The 24,461-nt window shown below is 38.5% G+C and overlaps 1 long non-coding RNA gene across 2 annotated transcripts in view; it reads right to left on the bottom strand.

Moving 5' to 3' along the window:
- LOC138851441 (uncharacterized) overlaps positions 1 to 24,461 on the bottom strand; it is a 118,312-nt gene that overhangs the window by 59,771 nt on the left and 34,080 nt on the right. Inside the window, exon 2 of one of the 2 annotated variants that reach the window (XR_011391215.1) lies at positions 3,498 to 4,023. The exons of the other annotated variant lie outside the window; for it this stretch is intronic. This is a non-coding gene — a long non-coding RNA (uncharacterized lncRNA). Of the gene's footprint in view, positions 1 to 3,497; positions 4,024 to 24,461 lie in introns of those variants that run through there. 2 annotated transcript variants of the gene reach the window in all.

Raw genomic sequence — 24,461 nt, 5'->3', positions numbered from 1 at the left:
GTCTGTGGAGACAAAGAACTTTGTCCTTGGAGGCAAAGAGGGGAATGTATGAGAGTATAGTTTTACCAACGCTCTTATATGGGTTTGAAGCATGGGTGATGAATGTTGCAGCGAGGAGAAGGCTGGAGGCAGTGGAGATGTCATGTCTGAGGGCAATGTGTGGTGTGAATATAATGCAGAGAATTCGTAGTTTGGAAGTTAGGAGGAGGTGCGGGATTACCAAAACTGTTGTCCAGAGTGCTGAGGAAGGGTTGTTGAGGTGGTTCGGACATGTAGAGAGAATTAAGCGAAACAGAATGACTTCAAGAGTGTATCAGTCTGTAGTGGAAGGAAGGCGGGGTAGGGGTCGGCCTAGGAAAGGTTGGAGGGAGGGGGTAAAGGAGGTTTTGTGTGCGAGAGGCTTGGACTTCCAGCAGGCATGCATGAGCGTGTTTGATAGGAGTGAATGGAGACAAATGGTTTTTAATACTTGACGTGCTGTTGGAGTGTGAGCAAAGTAACATTTATGAAGGGGCTCAGGGAAACCGGCAGGCCGGACTTGAGTCCTGGAGATGGGAAGTACAGTGCCTGCACTCTGAAGGAGGGGTGTTAATGTTGCAGTTTAAAAACTGTAGTGTAAAGCACCCTTCTGGCAAGACAGTGATGGAGTGAATGATGGTGAAAGTTTTTCTTTTTTGGGCCACCCTGCCTTGGTGGGAATAGGCCAGTGTGATAATAAAAAAATATAAAAAAAAAATATAAGAAGCCATCTCGATAGGCATAATTTGATTAATGATACTCAACATGGTTTCACCAGGGGCCGTTCCTGCCTAACTAATTTATTAACCTTTTTCAGCAAAGCTTTTGAGGCCGTTGATCAGGATAAAGAATTCTATATTGTTTATTTAGATTTTAGTAAGGCTTTTGATAGAGTACCACATCAGAGACTGTTGAAGAAAGTGGCTGCTCATGGCACTGGGGGAAAAATGCTGTCATGGGTCAAGTCATGGCTCACTAATAGGAAGCAGAGAGTGTGCATAAATGGGGTTAAATCTGAGTGGGGATCTGTAACAAGTGGCATTCTGCAGGGATCAGTTTTAGGCCCATTGCTGTTTATAATATACAGTGGACCCCCGCATAACGATGGCATCACATAGCGATTATTTCGCATACCGCTTACTTTAATTGCAAAAATTTTGCCTCACATACCGCTTAAAAACCCGCTTACCGATTTTCGTCCGAGACGCGTCCAATGTGTGGCCTGAGCCACGCTCACATGTTCCGCCGGTGGCATTGTTTACCAGCCAGCCTCCGCGGTAACATCCAAGCATACAATCGGAATATTTCGTATTATTACAGTGTTTTCGGTGCTTTTTCTGGAAAATAAGTGACCATGGGCCCCAAGAAAGCTTCTAGTGCCAACCCTACAGCAATAAGGGTGAGAATTACAATAGAGATGAAGAAAAAGATCATTGATAAGTATGAAAGTGGAGTGCATGTCTCCGAGCTGGCCAGGTTGTATAATAAACCCCAATCAACCATCGCTACTATTGGTGGTACAGCTGCTGCTGCTGCTGCACTGTCAGCTGCTGCTGCTGCTGCACTGTCAGCTGCTGCTGCTGCTGTAGCACCGTTGTTGGTGTGGCTTATTGAGAATACCAAGAAACAATTAACCCCAGAGGATTTGCCACCCAGGATAACCCAAAAAAGTCAGTGTCATCGAAGACTGTCTAACTTATTTCCATTGGGGTCCTTAATCTTGTCTCCCAGGATGCAACCCACACAAGTCGACTAACACCCAGGTGAACAGGGAAAAATGCCTGGAACTAGTGCTCATATTGGTGAATTTAAAGCCAGCAAAGGTTGGTTTGAGAGATTTAAGAATCGTAGTGGCATACACAGTGTGATAAGGCCTGTTCTGGAAGAAAATGCCAAACAGGACCTACAGTACTCAGGAGGAAAAGGCACTCCCAGGACACAGTGTCTCATCAGTCATTGCTGCATCTTCAATAAAGGTAAGTGTCATTTATTCTTCATTTAGTAGACTAGTACATGCACAATATATACTGTGCATGTACTACTCTACTATTGTGCATGTATCCTTCTCTTTGTGTGTGGGAAAATGTATATTTCATGAGGTAAAATTTTTTTTTTCATACTTTTGGGTGTCTTGCACGGATTAATTTTATTTCCATTATTTCTTATGGGGAAAATTCATTCACATAACGATTATTTCGCATAACAATTACCCCTCTTGCACGGATTAAAATCGTTAACCGGGGGTCCACTGTATATAAACGACCTTGACGAGAGAATTACTAGTGACATAAGCAAATTTGCTGATGACACAAAGATAGGTAGGATAATCGATTCAGACGTCAATGTCTCACAACTTCAGGAGGATTTAGACAAACTCAATTCGTGGTCAGAAAAGTGCCAGATGTAGTTCAATGTAGATAAATGTAAAGTTCTAAAGCTCAGAAATGTCCATAACCTTAGCACCTACCAGCTTAATAATGTTGAACTTAGCCGTATAGAATGCGAGAAGGATTTGGGGGTTATGGTAAGCAGCAACCTTTCAGGGTCCCCAGGCCCTCTCAGAAACTTGTTCTCAGGGTCGCCCAAATTTCAAAAAAAACAAAATTATTTTTCCTTATGAAAAGATCATTTTTTTTTTCTAAACATTATAGGCTAAACAAAAAATTTTTACCATCAATACTTACCGAGATATAGAGGCATGAAGTTGACAGAAAATGCCCGGTATATGGTAACATTGCCGACTGCCGTCACCCTGTATTATTTTTTTGTTTTTTTTAGGTACTATTTTCTATTTTTATTTAATTTTTTTCCAAGTAACTTTTATGGCCTGTGAGACCAATATTAGCACTATTTTATAAGTTTTTCTGTTTATTTACTACACGATAGCTCCACAAACACTGTTGTCCTTATATTGTTTAAAATTGTTTTCACACACAAATGATATAAAATGTTCTTTATTACTATTTTTCTATATTTTATATACACATATACAGTCACAGGGATTGTTTCTAGAAGTTCTGCAGCCTGTGGAAGTCTTTGAAACATGGTGTCATGCACAGTGGTGTTTTACACTCCTCACACACAAAAAACGAGTGTCTCTGCGTTGTTGTGGGCATTTTTTTGTATGTGCACAGATGTAACACCTCTTCTGAGCAGTAGCAGATAGTTTTACTAGGAAGTGATCACCATGCTTCTGACGAGAAGGTAGTTGTTGATAATTTAGTGGGCGGTCTACTGCAGGTGTTGTTCCTTGGTACTTGAATACTATATGTCTGCTGACAAACAATATTTGCCATATGATGGTTTGTTTCTGGTCCTCATCTTATACATATTATAAGCATTGAGCATGGAAATGTCCAGAAGATGGAAAAAGAGTTTTATGTACCATTTATAACTCTTGCGAACACAATCAGCAAACCGAATCTGCATGTCACATTTGTCCACTAAGCGCATATTGAGGGTGTAATCAATCACAGCTGCAGGTTTTAGAATGGGTTCATTGCTTTCTCTATGCTGCCTGCCAGTGTTTGTCATTTCGTTAGGGTGACCTGATGACAACAGTGTGACATCTCGTCTGTCATGCCACCAAAATATAATACAATAATACAATATTCATGACATGTGTATGATACAATAGAAATACCTAACAAATAACATAAATCTTAAGTACAACCTTGCTCGAGAGAAACTATCATTTATACAATACCCGATAATAATATATAGTAGAACCTTTTTTATCTAGCTAGTAATAAAGTGGTTCACAATATAATATTACAGAACTTATTATAGTCAGGCCTTTTCATTTTCATATACAATGGAGCATAAGGGAGTGGTGTGTAACACCTCCCCCGTCACGACTGACGGTCACCAGGGACTTGTACTCTTGGTGGTGGGTAGCAAAAGTGGTAGTAGCAACGGTTGTAACATTGTAACATAGACTGAAGTCCTACATCAGCTCCACGTTTTCTCCACTACATAGATGACCATAACGAGTACCAACTCACACTGTTAAAGTAAAGGTATATTAGTAAAGAATCTCAGGGTCTAGAGAGGGTATCAGCAATGAGATTTTGTTTTCTCAAAGCCCAACGAAGTATTGTAACATTCTTCGATTTCATAGCATTTATAAAGGTCAAAGGATTGTGACCAGAGTACACCGATATCTGATGGGGAGAAGAACCTAAATATACATCAAAATTCTCTAGGGATACAACCAGAACTAAGGCTTCTTTTTCTATAGTTGAGTAATGAATTTGGTGTTTCTTTAACTTTGAAGAAAAATAAGAAACAAGTTGTAATAAGTCAGAATTTGGAGTCTTCTGTAACAATGCAGCTCCCAAAGTATATGTACTTGCATCTATTTGTAAGTGGAATGGTTTGTTGAAATCAGGATTTAGTAATACTGGGGAAGAAGATAGTAACCTTTTCAAGCGGTTAAAGGCAACTTCAAAGTCCGGAGTCCATAAGAACTTTGTAATTGGACTTGTTAATTCGGTTAGGGGAAAGGCTACCTGTGCAAAATTTGGACAAAAACGACGGTAGTAACCGGCAACTCCTAAAAATCTGGCTACCCTTTTCCTATCCTTAGGGGTAGGAAATACTAAGAGGGCTTTTACTTTGGGGTTCAAAGGACCAACTTCTCCTTGTCCAATTCGAAATCCCAAGTATTTAATTTTTGCTTGGCCAAATTCACATTTAGACAAATTCAACATAAAATTATGTCTATTTAACCCCTTGACTGTCGCAACCCCCAATCCTGAGGTGTCTCCTGGTGTCGCAAAATTTCCCCCCCCCCAAAAATTTTTTTTCTTATGATAGAGAATCTTTTCCCTATTGTAATGACGCCAAAGGAATGAAATTTGATGAAAAACTGATGGAATTACACTCTCGAAGTTAGCAACCTCGGCGATATTTAAAAAAATCGGCGATTTCGCCCACTTTAAGCCCTATTTTCGGCTAATTCCATTGTTCCAGTCGACCAAACTCATAGCTATTTCTTTAGAACTCCATTTTTTCTATCGACTGAGTACAAGAAACTGCCCATTTACTAATTTCAACTACCTAATAACATGGTCAGAAATTTGCAATTTGGCCAATTTCACAAAAATTAACCCGTAAACGGTCCAAACGTATATATAAGTTTTTTCGACATTTGAAACTATGTAAAAAAGTAGATCTTTTTTCTTTTTTAAATTTGAAAATGTGTAAAAAACTTTGATCTACTTTTTTTTTTTGTTATATTTGAAAATATGTAAAAAAAAGTAGATCTACTTTTGGAGCATTACACATGTGAACGTAGATCTGCTTGGACCATTTACAGGTTAAAAAATATGACAATTTCAAAATAAGGTCCAGAATGAACAATGCAGACATTCCTGGCTCAAAAATAACATTTTCTTTGTTCATCAGTCACATCTCCAGGCATCTCTGATATTACTCTTGCTTTCTATTTTGAATTTTTATTCAAACAAAAAATAGAAGATTTACTGTTATGCAGACTACTGCAATATTGTAATAATTGTACAAATAATGTGAACCCATTCATGACAGCATATTAGAATGGGTACAAGTCCGCCATCACAAATCCGGCAATCAGTTATTCGGTTCCTTCAGTTATTCGGCACTAATTTTGGCTAGCATAATTTCAAATTTCCAGGGTCACCACATCAACCTGCTGATACTGTTTGGTGGCGCTACTTGCTGCACAAGTCATTCCAATTTCTTTTTCTCCATTTATTGTTATAACCTGCTTACTTTTAGTCCTAGTCATGGTTCCAATGAATAAAAGAAATGCTTCTCATTATGTAAAGCACCTACACAGTACATTATCCATTAAAGATAAGGTGGCTTTGAAGCCACTGTTGGTTGCCATGAGCTCAGTCTCATGATGCAGGAGAATATGCTTTATTATTACGCTAATATCAACACTACAGCTTATTTGCCTATCACAATTGATCTAATATGACATAAAAAATAATATAAATAACATAAAACATGTTAAATACTCCAGAATAAATAATATTTGGCATAATACCGAGCAGTTCGACAGAGGTATGAAGAGGATATGGTATACAAATACCATTCTCCTATCACTGTCTTGGGGCTTATATTAGAGAAAACGGAGTATAGCACAGGGCTAACTGTGATATACACTCATACTGCACCATAAACCTGAAACAAAAAAAGTTATTTTCTCTATATAGACTGTCACACATAGCAGCATATGTGTAGAGAACCTAGGATAAACCAAAAAGTCAACGTGGCTTATTTCTAGTACCAGGCTTGGGTTAGCCATACGTGTATATGATTTTTTGGCAAATATTCGATTCCCAGCCAGGGTAGAAACATTAGGCGTGTTTCTTTACACCTGTTGTCTATGTTCACCCATCAGTAAATGGATACCTGGGTGTTAGCCGACTGGTGTAGGCGTTATCCTGGGACACTGGCCTAATTTGCTTGAAATACTCTGCATAACAAGCAGCTTTCTATACAGTAGTATGTCACTGATGTCAGCTAGGCCTGTATACCTTGTACATGTACATGTAGTAAATAAAGATATTATTATTATTATTATTATTATTATTATTATTATTATTGTTGTCATTTTCTCAATTGTTTGTTGGGTTATCTTATTGAAACTTGGGCAATGTATGATGGAAAGATACTTCTTAACGTACACCAAAAATGAAAGAAATCAGACCATAAATAGCGGAGTTCACTTCTCAGCCATTAGCGGCCGCTTAGCGGTACATTTTTGTACAGTTTTTATGCTTATATTCTCGTTTTCTCGGTCTCATTTGATAGAATGAAAGATATATTACAGAAATAGATGTGATTTTGATTGCTTTCATGACGAAAAGTACCTTGAAATTGCGCTCACAGTAGCGAAAATGTTCTATTCTTTAGTGAAGCTCAAGAGTAAACAAATGACGTCACCGTCCAATATCTGTCCGCCTGCCAGTCTAAATTCCAATACGGAGTCAAGAATGGGTTGACATTATTTATACAATTACAATAATGCAGCAGTCTTCATAACAGTAAATCTTCTATTTTTTTGTGAATAAAAATTCCAAATGGTAAGCAAGAGTAATATAAGAGGGGCCTGTAGCCATGACTAATGAGCAGAGAAAATGTTATTTTAGTGCCAGGAATGTCTGCATTGTTTATTCTGGACCCTATTTTGAAACTTTATTGGATAGCTGAAATAAGTGAATGGTTGGTTTCTTGTACTCAGTCGACAGACTAGAAGTAAGTAAATAATTAAGTTTATTCAGGTATACACAAATACAGTTACAAAGATTATCATATATAGCAGCATATGTATAGAGAACCTAGAATAAACCCAAAAAAGTCAAAGTGACTTATTTCCAGTACCTGGCTTGGGCTTGCCATATATGATTTTTGGTAAATATTTTTCTTTTCTCGGTTGTTTGTTGGACTATCTCATTGAAACTTGGGCAATGTATGATGGAAAGATGCTTCGTAACGTAAAACAAAAATAAAAAAGACGGACGATAAATAAGGGAGTTCACTTCTCAGCCATTAGCCGCCTCTTTGCGGTATATTTTCGCATGGTTTTTATGGTTGTATTCTTGTCTTTTTTTTGGTCTCATTTGATAGAATGGAAAATATATTATAGAAATAGACATGATTTTGATTGCTTTCATGATGAAAAGTACCTTGAAATTGAGCTCAAAGTAGCGGAAATGTTTGATTTTTGCTGATGTTCAATGAACTTTGTGTAAGTCAAGTTGGTTAATTTTATTAAGTGTATTCTAACCTAACCACTCTGTAATCCGGCAAACTCAGTAATCCGGCACACTCCAGGTCCCAATGATGCCGGATTTGTGATGGAGGACCGGTACTTGGACATTTATTGGAAAATGACATCATTTGTTTACTTTTGAACATCGGCAAAAATCAAACATTTCCCCTTCCTTGAGTTCCATTTCAAGGTTCTTTTCATAGTAAAAATCAAAATAATATCTATTTCTATAATATATTTTTATTCTATTAAATGAGACCAAGAAAATGAGAATACAATCATAAATACTATATAAAAATAGACCACAAAGTCGGCATTTTAATTAAAAAAAATGGTTGGAGTTTTTTTTCTCATTATGCACTGCATGCTGCAGGATTTTTTTTATATGGTGCACACTGACCACACAGACCCATTCTCTCACAGGCATTCTCCGGCAGTGGCAGCGGCAGCAGCGACCTCCAAGCTCCGTACTTTTCTCCAACTATCAGAGCCACCAATGCTCCTATGATGACCTAGTTACAAGCAAAACTGCACTACCCAACGTAGCACCCAGAATGACCAAAGATTACCAACAGTGAAACCTACAAATCAAAAATAATAGAGATTAAAGGAAGACTGCCCACAAACCGAAAGCAACACCCCGCTGCCAGCCGAACAACGTAACCCTAAGCTTTGTATAACTACAACTTCTTCTTAACTACAACAATTCCTGTAGTATTATGAGGCGCAATCTAAGAGGAAACAGCACCAAGGCCAGCAAGAAAACACCGAAAAATCAACTATTCAACAAGTGTAGCCAGGAGGACGCCGGCCCAGCAACCACCCCTCTCACCACCACTCAAGGCGACACCACAACAATAACAACAAACATGGCTGCCACCAGCCCATCCTCCCCTCTCTTCCCCGGATTCAACCTACCAAGTAGTCTCCCAGGTATGACCAACGATCCATATACCCTAAAGACATGCATCTCCACCTTAGTTATTGAAAATATGAATCTTCGAGAGACACTAACAAAACAAGACACCAGGATGACACAACTCGAGAACAAAATCCTCAGTCTTGAACAAAAGTTATCAACACCAGGAATGACTAACTGTGACAAGACCATCCAAACAGTCATAGATAGCCATACCCAACAAATAATATCTCTTAATACAAAGGTTGAAGAAGCAGTAAAAGAATGGAAGAACAACTTAGATAACCAGTTCAGTGACTACTTTGCTCTCCAAGAAGATAAAACTGAACAAGATAAACTATCGGACGCAGTAATAGTTAACAGTCCACTTTTTCCCAGTGATATGAACCAAACAAACAGTAAAGAAATTACTCTGCAGATCATAAAGGACCAAACAAGTGTTATTGTACCAGAGTCAGAAATAAAAGAAGCCAGGTTACTAGGATCCCATGGTAGAAAAAGTGTTATGCTTAGATTCCACTCACATGACAGGAAAAAAGACTTAATTATTGCATCTATTAAAGTAAAGAAAGAGGTATACATAAACGAGTGTCTTACCAAAAAACGTCAGAACCTCCTGTATAGAGTCAGAAAACTTAAGAGGGAGAATAATGACACAATACACCAATGCTTCACACGGGATGGGAAAATTCTAGTTAGGAAAACAAATGTAGGTCAACTGTACACAATCACGAACGAGAATGATCTATCACGATTTCTCAGGGATACTAATCTTACAGAGAATAACTAAACAATGTCCAACCTAAAAGCCTACGTAATGTAGTGTATGTTTTGCTCCATTATTGTTCAAATTTCATAGTACAATCTCTTAGTAATTAAATAATCAACTACCTCATTTTGTGATTTTACTAGTAAGCATAAGTCATCTTATGTAATTTTCTTATTTACTATTGTTTGCTTAAATATTAGCTGAATGGATACCTTCTCTGTCCATATTACTACCTCATATTTTTTTAAATACTATCAATTGATATTACTTACTAAAATTAATAATTACCATTTTTACTATCAATACAATTTACTCTTAACATTTTTGACATCATTTAATTACCATTACTTGTCTAATTACCTTAACCTGTTTTAATACCACATTTACTATCTTAGAGTACTCTTAATTACCTTGTACTGCCAAATAACCTCAAGTATAACTACCAGTGCAATATTGAATGAAATAAACATTACTTATTCACTTTTTTTGTAATCATTATTACTTACTAAAATTTTATTAAACACCATATTTACTACCAGTCAATTTTACTTTTGTACATTAATCATTATTTTATACTTCCCATAACATTTTGTTGCCAAATTTTCAAGTTTGTATATTCAACTCCAACCTTTATATTATCCTTTGTACCTGTGTACCTGTCTACCATCTTACTATCATATTATAACCAAGACATTGCCATTGTTATTTTTTACTTATTATTCTTTTGGTACTTTAATTGTGAATTTTATTTTGTCAATTTAAATCTAGTTATACTCTTGATCTTGTCAACAACCTATACCAGACCCTAGTGCAATTGCAAGTACCATTTCAATTTGTATTTTTATATTATAAGTTTATATTATAAGTCCTACTCTAAGATTGTTTTCATATCTTAGTGACTATATTGTGTGTGCAATTAGTGTATATTTCAATTATATTATTGTTCAAGGCCCTTAACTATCTTTTGCTAACTAGTACCAACTACCTCATATATTTTTTTTCTACTTTTTTTATTCTTTTGCTACCTTAACTTGTATATTTTATCTTGTCAATTTAAATCTAGTTATACTCTAATTCTTGTAAACAACTTATATAACACCTTAGTGCAATTACAACTGAGAGTCTTGTGCCTTTTTTATATCATTAGATTAAACTCAGTTGTACTATAGCTCATTCTAGCTCAATACATAGTCAATAACAAATTCATTATATTAGACCATAGTGCAATTACTAGTGAGAGCCTGGTGCTATTTTTAATTTGTATTTTTATATTATTAGATTAAACCTAGTTGTACTATAGCTCATTCTAGCTCAATACATAGACTATACCAAAGTCATTACATTAGACCTTAGTGCAATTACAAGTGAGAGTCTTGTGCTATTTTTAATTTGTATTTTTATATTATTAGTTTATACCTAGTTGTACTTTAGCTCATTCCAGCACAACACATAGACAACACCAACTTCATTATGTGTATTAGTGACTATACTCTACATGACCAAAATGCTATAGCTATATACTTGTCCAAACTTCCCACCACTACAGATATCAGTACTAAAACTCAACACACAACTCAGGATATAAATAACCATAATAATAACCAGGACTTGAGTCCTGGAGATGGGAAGTACAGTGCCTGCACTCTGAAGGAGGGGTGTTAATGTTGCAGTTTAAAAACTGTAGTGTAAAACCCCTGGCAAGACAGAAGATGATTGATCACTGCCTTGGTGGGAATCCCTGATCTAGAAGATGAATCACTGACCCATAATCTGACACACAATCAAAACCTATTGGAAAGTAACTGCCTTTACTACACAGCATCACAAGCCAGCACTATCCTAAACAATGCTAAAAGTCTATCAGTACTTAACTACAACATCAGGTCCTTAAGCAAACACTATGATGACCTCCTGGCACTCCTTGAATCACTAAAGACACCCTTCTCCTGCATTATTCTTACTGAGACCTGGCTTAAGCAGGACACAATAGATATCTACCCTCTACCAGGATACACAGCAGTCCACAACTGCAGACCATACCAAGTTGGGGGTGGTATTGCAATCTATTACTCTAACCAATTATCTTGTATTAGCACCACTTGCTTTAGTGATGAATATGGAGAATACATTTTTGCTAATTTTACTGTAAAAAACCTTAAGACGCCTATAACAATCGGTGCCATTTACCGGATACCCCACACAAACATCCCAAATTTCAGTGAGAAATTAAAGGCACTAATAACAAACAGACAAATGAATAAGCACCACCTTCTCTTAGCTGGAGACTTCAACATCAACCTTGGCCTACTAGATGATCAGCCTGTAACTGATTTCATCAACAATATGAACAACACACTTCTCATACCAACAATAACTAAACCAACCAGGCTCACTGAAACAAGTGCAACCATAATAGACCACATATGGACCAATATACTAGCCCCCCTTAAATCAGGGATAATCACAGATAGCACTACAGACCACTACCCTACCTTCCTCTTGACAAACATTAGTAAACCACCACTTGAATACAACAAAGTCTCATTTAGACTCCATGATGAGGCCTCAATAAGGAAGTTCACAGCTGACCTAGAGACTGTTGACTGGCCTACAGAATTCTCCAAGGCCAATGGTATTGATGACTGGACAGACATTTTTCTTAACAAACTACTTAGACTATACAACAAACATTGTCCTATAAAAACGAAACAGATCACAAACAAACGGCTTGGTTGCCCATGGCTAACCAGCACCATTCTGAAATCCATTGATAAGAAAAACCAATATGAAAAGCAATATAGACAGGGCTTAATACACAAAGATATTCTTAAACACTATTCATCAGTCCTCACCAAAGTAATAAAGAAAGCCAAACAACTATACTACTCCAGTAGATTCACTGACACAAGAGGAGATATAAAAAAGACCTGGAAAACACTCTCTCAGATTCTAGGGACCCACAAACTGAAAAAAACCAAGAATATTGTCCTAACTAAACCTAATGAAACACCACTGCAACCCACTGACACAGCTAACAAGATAAACGACTTCTTCTCAACCATAGGTTCTAATCTCGCCAATAAAATCCCACGTACCAATGCCCATGCCGGGGACTACCTAGATGGGAATTTCCCAAATTCCTTCTATCTTGCTCCAACTGAGCCCACGGAAGTCACCGAGATTATAAAGTCACTTAAAAATAACTCAGGGAATCTGTCTCATGTCCCACCATTATTGTACAAGAGAGCGGCCCATGTCCTCTCGCATACTATCTCATTACTTTTTAACAAGTCACTAGAAACTAGCACCTTCCCGAAACTACTCAAGACGGCAAGGGTTACACCAATACATAAAGGTGGTGACCCTACAGATTTAAACAACTATAGGCCAATATCAAACTTACCATTGCTATCCAAAATCTTTGAGAAACTCGTGCACAGGAGACTATATTCATTTATAACGGCACAAAACATACTCAACCCCTGCCAATTTGGATTCAGGAAAAATAAAAGCACTAACGATGCAATCATAAAAATGCTAGATCTGCTTTACACAGCATTGGAAAATAAGGAATATCCACTAGGAATTTTTATTGACCTAAGAAAAGCTTTTGACACAGTAGACCACGGCATCCTACTCCACAAACTTGACCATTATGGTATAAGAGGCCATGCGCTTGCATATTTCAAATCTTACCTTACTAATAGGTATCAGTATGTCACCATTAAAGACACAGCATCAACAACACAGCCACTTGATACTGGAGTTCCGCAGGGAAGTGTCCTTGGTCCCCTGCTCTTCCTCATATACATCAATGATCTTCCAAACGTATCTCAACACCTGAACCCCATTCTCTTTGCTGACGACACGACTTATGTCATCTCTCACCCTAATCTTGCCACCCTCAACACCATTGTTAATGAGGAGCTGATCAAAATATCGACTTGGATGACAGCCAATAAACTTACGCTTAACGCTGACAAAACCTACTACATTATGTTTGGTAGCAGAGCAGGAGATGCGCAAATTAACATTAAGATCAACAACACTCCAATTGCCAGGCATAATGAGGGCAAATTCCTAGGCCTATACCTCGACAACAACCTGAACTTCAGCACCCATATCCAACACATAACCAAAAAAGTATCCAAAACGGTTGGGATCCTCTCCAAGATACGATACTACGTGCCGCAAACTGCCCTTCTCACACTATACCATTCACTTATATATCCATACCTCACCTATGCTATCTGTGCTTGGGGTTCAACTGCAGCAACACACCTAAAGCCAATAATAACCCAACAAAAAGCCGCAGTAAGAATAATCACTAAATCCCATCCCTGGCAACACCCCCCCCCCCCACTCTTCATAGATCTAAACTTACTCCCTGTTCAGTACATCCACACCTACTACTGTGCAATCTACATCTACAGGACCTTAAATTCCAATATTAACCTTGACCTAAAATGCTTTCTTGATAGTTGTGACAGAACCCACAGGCACAACACCAGACACAAACTTCTCTATGACATTCCCCATGTCCGACTAAACCTTTTCAAAAATTCAATGTATGTCAAAGGCCCTAAAATCTGGAACGCCCTACCTGAAAATTCTAAAACTGCAGAAACATTCATCACCTTCAAAACTACCATCAGAAAACATCTTATCTCCCTGATACACCCTGTCAACTAATTATACGAATACCACCTGGTGGTTCACACTTTCACTCACCCATTTGACCATAAACAGAAATATCAATCTCAATCTCAAAATAATGAATCTTAACTAGTCATAAGTTGGCCTGTGATACTCCAATACTGAAACTATGTATAGTGCCAAAACAAAAGCATTCACATTGCTAAACTCACAAACTAGTATTTAGTCACTTAGCCATAACACCAACTTACCTCATAATTTTGTAATATTTTAAACTTAAGATTTAATCTAAGTCTGCCCGAAATGCCTAGCCATGCTAGGTGTTCTAGTGGTACACTCTGTAATTATTATTTTACTACATGTAAACCACACAATAACCAAATTCTGTAAACTCAGCATTGTAATCCTTATAGAGAATAAACTTTGAATTTGAATTTGAATTTGAACATGTGGGCCTACCAGCTTTCTCCTGCTTGGTTTGAACCCGCTAGAATTTGTGAGTATACGTTAAACACGGTGGCTCGTAAGACGTATATATACGACCGAAACAGTCAAAGGGTTAGGGCATCAAACAACGCTTTAAGCTGTCTAAGGTGTTGGGGCCAACTGTTGCTGTATACGATTAAGTCGTCTAAGCTTCTACTCCATCCAATCCTCTCATAAGCATGTTCATAATACGCTGGAACGTAGTGGCAGCGTTACAGAAGCCAAAGGGCATAATGGAATAGTTATACAAGCTGCTGGGTATCATAAAGGCCAATATCTCTTGAGCCTTAGGCAACAACGGGACTTGATAATACCCTCTTAACGAGCCCAATTTACTAATATATTTAGATTGGGAGACCTTGTCTATTAAATCATCAATTCTAGGAATTGGGAATCCATCAGGTAGTTACGGCATTTACCTTTCTAAAATCCATGCACATACGGGTGGTCCCATCTGGCTTGGGGACTAGAATGCACAGGGATGCCCAAAGACTGATACTAGGTTTTATCAACCCATGAGAGAGTAAGAAGTTCACCTCTGCCTCTAGCTCACCTTGTTTTGTGGAGCTCACTCTGTATGGAGATTGCTTGATCGGGGTAGGTTCTCTGAGAATAACATCGTGCACACCCAACGTACAAGGTTTTGAGACATCGTTGAATAGTTGGAGGTTTGCCTTAACCCTTTCAGTGTTTCGGCCGTACTAGTACGGCTTATGCCCCAGGGTTTTTGACATACTAGTATGCCTAAATTCTAGCACCCTCAAATCTATTGAAAGAAAGCTGGTAGGCCTACAAATGAAAGAATGGGTCTGTGTGGTCAGTGTGCGCAGTATAAAAAAAAATCCTGCAGCACACAGTGAGTAATGAGAAAAAAATAACTCTGACTGCATTTTTGTATGGCATTTATGGTTGTATTCTAGTTTTCCTGGTCTCATTTTATAGAATGGAAGATATATTACAGAAATTGAGATGATTTTGACTGGTTTTATAATGAAAAGTACCTTGAAATTGAGCTCAAAGTAACAGAAATGTTCGATTTTTACCAAAGTTCAAAAGTAAACAAATCATGCCAAGCGTCCAATACACGTCAACTGGTGAGTCTAATATTCTTTCACAAGTGAACTGATATTATTTATACCATTTCTACACTAATGCAGTAGTCTGCATAACAGTAAATCTTCTATTTTTTGTAAGAATAAAAATTAAGAGTGGAAAGCCAAAGAAATATAAGAGGGGCCTGGGGATGTGACTAACAAACAGAGAACTTATTTTAGTGCCAGGAATGTCTTTCTTGTTTATTCTGGACCCTATTCGGAAATTGGCATCTTTTGAAGTTTGTGTGAAATTGGCAAAATTGCTAAATTATGACCACTTTATTGGATAGTTGAAATCAGTAAATGGGCGGTTTCTTGTACTCATTCGATAGAAAAAATGGAGCTCTAGCAAAATAGTTATGATTTTTGTCGACTAGTACACTGGAATTGGCCGAAAATAGAGCTCAAAGGCAAAATCACTGATGCGTAAACATCGTCGAGACCGCTAACTTCGTGAGAGCATAATTCCGTAAGTTTTCCATCAAATTTCATAATTTTGGTGTCATTATGATCGGGAAAAGATTCTCTATCTTTTCATAAGAATTTTTTTTTTTTTTTTTTTAAATTTGGGCGACCGTGAGAACAAGTCTCGGAGAGGGCCTGGCGACCCTGAAAAGGTTAATCAGGGTTTTTATTTTGTGTCCTTTGTCTACTTCAAGATTTATTAGTAGAGAATTTAGATTCTTTAACCCTTTCAGGGTCGAGAGGCCCTCTCCTAGACTTGTTCTCATTGTCAAAAATTTTTTTGAAAAAAAAAAATTGCTTTTTCCTTGTGATACGATAGAGAATCTTTTCCTAATTATAATGACACCAAAAGTATGAAATTTGATGGAAAACTTACAGAATTATGCTCTCGCAAAATTAGCAGCCTCGAGGATGTGCGATTTCACCCACTTTGAGCCCGATTTTCGGCCAATTCCAGTGTACTAGTCGACAAAAATCATATCTACAGTGGACCCCCGCTTAACGATCACCTCCCAATGCGACCAATTATGTAAGTGTATTTATGTAAGTGCGTTTGTACGTGTATGTTTGGGGGTCTGAAATGGACTAATCTACTTCACAATATTCCTTATGGGAACAAATTCAGTCAGTACTGGCACCTGAACATACTTCTGGAATGAAAAAATATCGTTAACCGGGGGTCCACTGTATTTCACTAGAACTCCATTTTTTCTATCAAATGAGTACAAGAAACCATCCATTTACCAATTTTAACTATCCAATAAAGCAGTGAGAAATTGGCAATTTTGCCAATTTTGCACAAATTTCAGAAGATGCCAATATCCAAATAAGGTCCAGAATAAGCAAGACACACATTCCTGGCACTGAAATATCATTCTCTCTGTTCATTAGTCATGTCCCCAGGCCCCTCTTACATTTCTTTTGCTTTCCACTTTGAATTTTTATTTTCACAAAAAATCGAAGATTTACTGTTAGGCAGACTATTGCATAAGTGTAGAAATGGTATAAATAATATCAGCGCACTTGTGAAAGAATATTAGACTCACCAGTTGACGTGTATTGGACGCTTGGCATGATTTGTTTTCTTTTGAACTTTGGTAAAAATCGAACATTTCTGCTACTTTGAGCTCAGTCTCAAGGTACTTTTCATTATGAACCCAATCAAAATCCTCTCCATTTCCTTAATATGTTTTCTATCCTATAAAATGAGACCAGGAAAACTAGAATACAACCATAAATACCATATGAAAATACACTGCAAAGTCGCAGTTTTAAACCAAAAACATGGTCAGAGTTTTTTTTTTTTCCCTCATTATGCACTGTGTGCTGCAAGATTTTTTTTATACTGTGCACACTGACCACATAGACCCATTCTTTCAAATGTAGGCCTACCAGCTTTCTCTCACTAAATTTGAAGGTGCTAGAATTTAGGCATACTAGTACATAAATAACCCAGGTGCATAAGCCGTACTAGTATGTCAGAAACCCTGAAAGGGTTAAGGCTGTCAAATTGTTCAGAAGAACCGGGATTCGTATCATTTCATCCGAACTTGCTGCAGCCCGCTCTTGATTCAGAGACATTATGGTCGAGATTGGAGAAACCATTCCTGAACAGGGACTAAGTTGGTTAATGTCATACGTCCATTGTGAGTTCCTCTTCTTCAGCGTCCTTTCCAAGTAGTTCATGTCACTTATGCACTTCACAATTTCTAAAGGATCTTCAAATTTGGATTGTTAAGCATGTCCCTGATGAAACCATTGAACCAAAACTTAATCCTTTGGTTCAAATGGACAAAGATTAGTTCGGTGATCACATTCCTCTTTCGTCTTAATTTGTGCTTGTCGTAAGTTTTCAGTGGCCAATTCTGTAACTAGACTCAGGCGTTCTTTCATTAAAGTAGGAGAGCTCCTAAAAGTCGGCGTTTCTTCCCCGGTCCAAGCTTCTTTGAGAATCTGTACCAGTTCTCTAATTTGATGCCCATATATTAACTCAAATGGTGAAAACTTCAAGTTGTCTTCTTCGCTTTCTCTTAGGGCGAACAAGAGTAGTGGAATTCTCTCATCCAAATCATTGGAAAACTGCGGACAATAAGAATGCATCATAATCTTCACTTTGATGGAACCTTTCTACCACACCTTGTGATTGGGGTCGATAGGCCATCGCATAAACCGTCTTGACTCCTAGCTGAGACAGGGCCTCACAGAAAATTTTGAAGTAAAATTCGACCCTTGATCCGATTGGATTTCTCTTGGAAATCCAAACTGAGAAATGAACTTAATCAATACTCTCACTATCAGGTGAGCATTAACCCTTCTGAGGGGAACTGCTTCCGGGTTCCTGGTGACGGTATCCATGATGGTAAACAGAAATTATTACAGAACTTATTATAGTCAGGCCTTTTCATTTTCGTATACAATGGAGCATAAGGGAGTGGCGTGTAACAGCAGGATGTATGGGAAACCCCATTCAACGATCACTTCCACTGTGGTGAAGAAAAAGAAAATGAAGGAAGCTGTTGTTGCAAAAGGGGTAGATATGCTTACCAAAAAGAGATCACAAATGCTCGAAGATGTTGAGAATTTGTTGTTAGTGTGGATCAACCAAAAACAATTAGCAGGAGATAGTGTCATGCAGTCAATAATTTGTGAAGAGGCAAGGCAGTTGCATACCGATCTCGTAAAGAAAATGCCTTGAACGAGTGCTGATGTTAGTGTCTAAAAAAAATCCTGCAGCACACGTGAGAAAAAAAAAAGACCATTTTTTTTTAATAAAATTTAAGGCCATCAAAGGCTGGTTTGAGATCGCCGATGCGTAAACATCGCCGAGACCGCTAACTTTGCGAGAGCATAATTCCGTAAGTTTTCTATCAAATTTCAAACTTTTGGTGTCTTTATGATCGGGAAAAGATTCTCTATCTTTTCATAAGAAAAAATAATTTTTTTTTTTTTTAAATTTGGCCGACCCTGAGAACGAGTTTCGGAGAGGGCCTGTCGACCCTCAAAGATTTAAGAAGGGTAGAGGCATACACAGTGTGGTAAGGCATGGCGAGGCTGCAAGTTCTGAAAATATGAGGCTGTAAAATTCGTGCATGAATTCAAGGTACAGTGGACCCTCGGGTAATGCCCCTATCCATTCCTATCCCAATTTAGCCTTAAGCCAAATTATTTTTCCCGATAAGAAATAATGGAAATCAAATTAATCCGTTCCAGACACCCAAAAGTATTAAACAAAATAATTTTTTTTACATGAAATATATATTTCCCTACACAGAAAACAATGATACATGCACAATAAACAATAGTGAAATGACATTTACCTTTATTGTGGACTTGTTGATGAGTGATGAGATGGGAGGAGGGGAGAGGATGAAGGTGCTCTATTGTTTGGAAGGGGAATTCCCTTCCATAAAGACTTCAGGTAACAAGTCCTTTTCTGGGGTTACCTCCCTTCTTGGATTTTTAATGCCACTGTAACCAGCTTGAGAGTCACTGAGCCCATGTCGCAAAAAATATCTGTCCAGAGAGCTCCGTTTCTCGCGTCCCTTTAAGATTTCCTTATAATGGGACACAAGAGTGTCATTGTACATGTTGTAAATATGGCTTGCAACAGCTGTTTCAGGATAATATTCATCCATAATGAATTCAATTATCATTTTTTCTATTTCATTTTTCATTTTAGTTTCAAATAGGATAAAAGCTCATGTTTATGTGTTTTACATTTTCAACTCTTACAATAAAGTGTTTATATTTGCAAGTTATTGTTATTTTTTCTATTATTTCTTTTCCTAATCCTTCCAGGGTCAACCGGCCCTCTCCCAGACTCGTTCTCAGGGTCGAGAAATTCTCAAAAAAAAAAAAAATATTTTTTCTTATGAAAAGATTTTTTTTTTTCTAAAAATTATAGGCTAAAAAAAAATTTTGCCATCAATACTTACCGAGATATGGAGGCATAAAGTTGACAGAAAATGAGTGGCATGTGGCATCAACGCCAACTGACGGTCACCCGGTATTTTCTTATTTTCTTTTTATTATTTTTTAATTTTTTTTTTCAAATAACTTTTATGGCCTGTGAGACCAATATGAGCACTATTTTGTAATTTTTTTTCTCTTTATTTACTACACAATAACTGCACAAACACTGTTGCCACTACATTGATTAGAAAACTTGTTTACACAAACGAACGATATAAAATGTTGTTTATTACTATTTTTCTATATTTATGTACACATATACAGTCACAGAACAGGTTTCTAGAAGTTCTGCAGCCTGTGGAAGTCTTTGAAACATGGTGTCATGCACAGTGGTGTTTTACACTCCTCACACATAAAACGAGTGTCTCTGTGTTGTTGTGGGCACTTTTTTGTATGTGCACAGATGTAACACCTCTTCTGAGCCTTTTTCTTGAAAGCAGTAGCTTCAGACGAGAAGGTAGTTGTTGATAATTTAGTGGGCGGTGTAGTGATACTGGTCCTGTGGGGAGCAGCAGCAGGATAATACTGCACCACCTCTCGTGGCCCTTAACAACAACAACAGTTTGGCGTGTGTCATGGGCCCCAACACATGGTGTGTGATTCTCTCCTACTATATCCATTTATCAGTGATGCAGATTACATAGCGAGTTTAAATATGTGGCCTGTAGTTATAACTTTTCTCTTGACATATGCAAGACATCACCATCCCTGTAGAAGCCGTTATTAGATGTACTAGTCATTATATTTTGTTGTTGCAGAAGTACTATGAAGATTCTATGTTCAATAAAGCCTAGAGATAAGGCCTGTGTTTCTATCACAACAATTTATTGAACATAGAATCCTGGGCTACCTGGTGGTGATCCTGCGCTAGACTACATCACAACATGGAGCGTTTACTGAAACCTGAGAGGCTAGACTGTGACCCCAGCTTATCAACGGCTGCTCAGGAATGGAAGCACTGGTTTAAGACTTTCGAAAACTTCTTGGGAGCCCTTCCTAAAGAAGATCTAGATAAACTAAGTCTGCTCATCAATTTTGTGTCACCTAAGATATACGAGGCTATTTCTGAGTGTAATACCTACGAAGATGCTATCAAAACCCTCAAGTCTCAGTATATTAAACCTACAAATGAAATCTTTGCACGCTATCGCCTTGCAACTCGCCGCCAGCAGATTGATGAATCCTTAGAGGAATACTTTCAAGCACTGAAAATTTTAGGTAAGGACTGTCACTTCCAAGCAGTGACAGCTGCTCAGTATTGTGAAGAGTCCATCAGGGATGCTTTTATCAGTGGCCTGCAATCACCAATAATAAGGCAGCGTTTATTGGAGAATAAAACTCTCGACTTAGCCGCTGCCTTTGACCAGGCAAGAGCTCTAGATTCAGCCCAGAAGAATTCTGAAGTATACAGTACCACTCAGCCTTCTCGAGTGGTAAGTGCTGCAATTCCTGACCAAGACTCTTGCAATGAAGTTACTGTGGAACCTGCCTCAGTGACAGCAGCAGCAGGTACGGTGTGTTTCTTTTGTGGTTTTTCAAGACATCCACGTCCAAAGTGTCCTGCTCGTGAAGCAATGTGCCATAAATGCCACAAGAAAGGTCACTTTGCTAAAGTATGTCGTGCTAAGGCATCAACAAGAGCTAGTGCCTCCACACATTCCAGTGATCATGCGACTCTAGCAACAGTGACTTCTGCGGCTACTCCAAATTCACTGTCAAAGGCAGTTGTGAAAGTATTCATCAAACGAACAGAAGTAGATGGTCTTATTGATAGTGGCAGCTCAGAGAGTTTCATCAACCTTGACTTAGTTAAACGGCTCTCCTTGACTCTACATCACTCATCAGGTACCGTTTCCATGGCATCAACATCTCTCTCTATTCAGACCTTAGGGTTTTGTAAGGTAAATCTCAGAGTTAATGGAAAGGATTATCAAGATGTACATTTAGCTATTCTGCCACAACTGTGCTCTGATGTTATCCTTGGTCAGGACTTTCAGAAGCTGCATGGTAGTGTCACCTTAACATATGGAGGTGAACTGCCTCCTCTTGTTGTCTGTGGACTTAGCACTTTAAGGGTAGACCCACCAAAGCTGTTTGCAAATCTTACCGCGGATTGCCATCCTATATCAGCTAAGTCACGCCGCTATTCTTATGAGGATCGGATGTTCATTGAGAAAGAAACTCAGAGGCTGCTGAAGGAGGGTATTATAGAACCGAGTGATTCCCCTTGGCGTGCACAGGTTGTTGTTGTTAAAGATGGTTATAGGAAACGGAGACTGGCTATCGATTACTCTGAGACAATCAACAAATTTACACTTCTTGATGGGTACCCTCTACCTCGAATTGACGATACAGTGAACAAAATTGCTCAGTACTATGTGTTTAGCACAATTGATCTACAGAGTGCCTATCATCAAGTCCCTATAAGGAATGAAGATAAACCATACACAGCGTTTCAGGCTAGTGATGGCCTGTATCAGTTTACCAGAGTCCCTTTTGGAGTCACCAATGGGGTAGCCTGCTTCCAACGAATTATGGATTCACTCATTCAGGAAGAGCAACTCATGGGAACTTACGCGTATTTAGATAATGTTACCATTTGTGGCAAGACCCAGGAGGAACATGATGCAAACCTTGATAAGTTTTTGGAAGCCGCCAAGAAGAAAAATATCAGTTACAATGAGGAAAAGTGCACTTTTTCAACTAAAAGGCTTAGCATCCTTGGTTATGTAGTGGAAGGAGGTTCAATATTCCCAGACCCTGAACGACTACGACCTCTACGGGAACTTCCAATGCCTCAAGACAAAAAGTCACTCCGAAGAACTCTTGGTCTCTTTGCTTATTACTCACAATGGATCTACAACTATTCAAGTAAAGTCCGCCCATTGAGTGCTACCACATTTCCTGTGACAAAGGAAGCAGAAGCCGCTTTCCATACTCTCAAACAGGACATTGAAAACTCAGTAGTTCAAGCCATTGATGAGTCCCTACCATTCGAAGTGGAAACGGATGCATCTGACATTGCCATTGCTGCAGTCTTATCTCAGGCAGGACGACCAGTAGCCTTCTTTTCGAGAACTTTTCAAGGATCAGAGAAATGTTATGCTGCTGTAGAAAAGGAAGCCCAGGCCATCATAGAAGCAGTTCGCCACTGGAGGCATTATTTAACTGGTAGACATTTCACCATAAGGACTGACCAACGGTCCGTGATGTATATGTTCGACAAGAAGCACAAAAGTAGGATAAAGAATGACAAGATATTACGCTGGAGGATGGAACTATCGTGTTATGACTTTGATATTCTGTACCGACCGGGTCAAGAGAACATCTCACCTGATGCATTCTCTAGGTCCCACTGTGGAGCAGCATGTCATGATTTGCAATCACTCTCAGCTCTCCACAAGGCTTTGTGTCACCCAGGAGTTACACGCCTGTACCATTTTGTCAAATCAAAGAACATGCCCTACTCAGTGGAAGATGTGCGACAAGTGATCAGAGCATGCAGAGTATGTGCAGAGTGCAAGCCAAACTTTCATCAGCCAGAGAAGACTCATCTCATAAAATCCACCCAGCCTTTCGAAAGATTGAATATAGATTTCAAAGGACCTCTACCAAGCACAAATCAGAATAGGTATTTCCTTAACATAGTAGATGAATATTCAAGGTTTCCCTTTGTATTCCCCTGTGCAAATATGGCTGCTTCAACTGTTATTAGTTGTCTTTCACAGTTGTTCTCTATTTTTGGTATGCCAGCTTATATCCATTCAGACAGGGGATCCTCGTTCATGAGTAACGAACTTCAGGAGTTTTTGGCTAGCAAAGGTATTGCCTGCAGCAGAACAACAAGCTACAACCCTCAAGGCAATGGTCAAGTGGAGCGGTTCAATGGTACTATATGGAAGGTAGTTACAATGACATTGAAGTCGCGCAATCTCCCTATTCAACACTGGCAAACTGTCCTACCTGATGCTCTTCACTCTATTAGATCACTGCTGTGCACAGCTACTAATGCAACCCCTCATGAAAGACTCCTCAACTATTCACGTCGTTCCTCTACGGGAGCCTCCGTGCCCACTTGGTTATGTCATCCTGGACCCGTTCTCCTGAAGAGTCACCGTAGGATGAACAAGACGGATCCTTTAGTGGAAGAGGTAGAGCTCCTGCAAGCTAATCCACATTACGCCCACATTCGCTACCAAAATGGTGAAGAGACTACAGTATCTACAAGACATTTAGCCCCAGTTGAAATCCCAATTAGTGTGGAATCTCAAGATACACCAATAGATGTGAAAGATGCTTCGTTTTCTCCTGGAAAGC

The sequence above is a fragment of the Cherax quadricarinatus genome, unplaced genomic scaffold (genome assembly GCF_038502225.1).
Source record: "Cherax quadricarinatus isolate ZL_2023a unplaced genomic scaffold, ASM3850222v1 Contig621, whole genome shotgun sequence".
Lineage (NCBI taxonomy): Eukaryota > Metazoa > Arthropoda > Malacostraca > Decapoda > Parastacidae > Cherax > Cherax quadricarinatus.
This window is presented reverse-complemented; position numbering and strand designations above follow the sequence as displayed.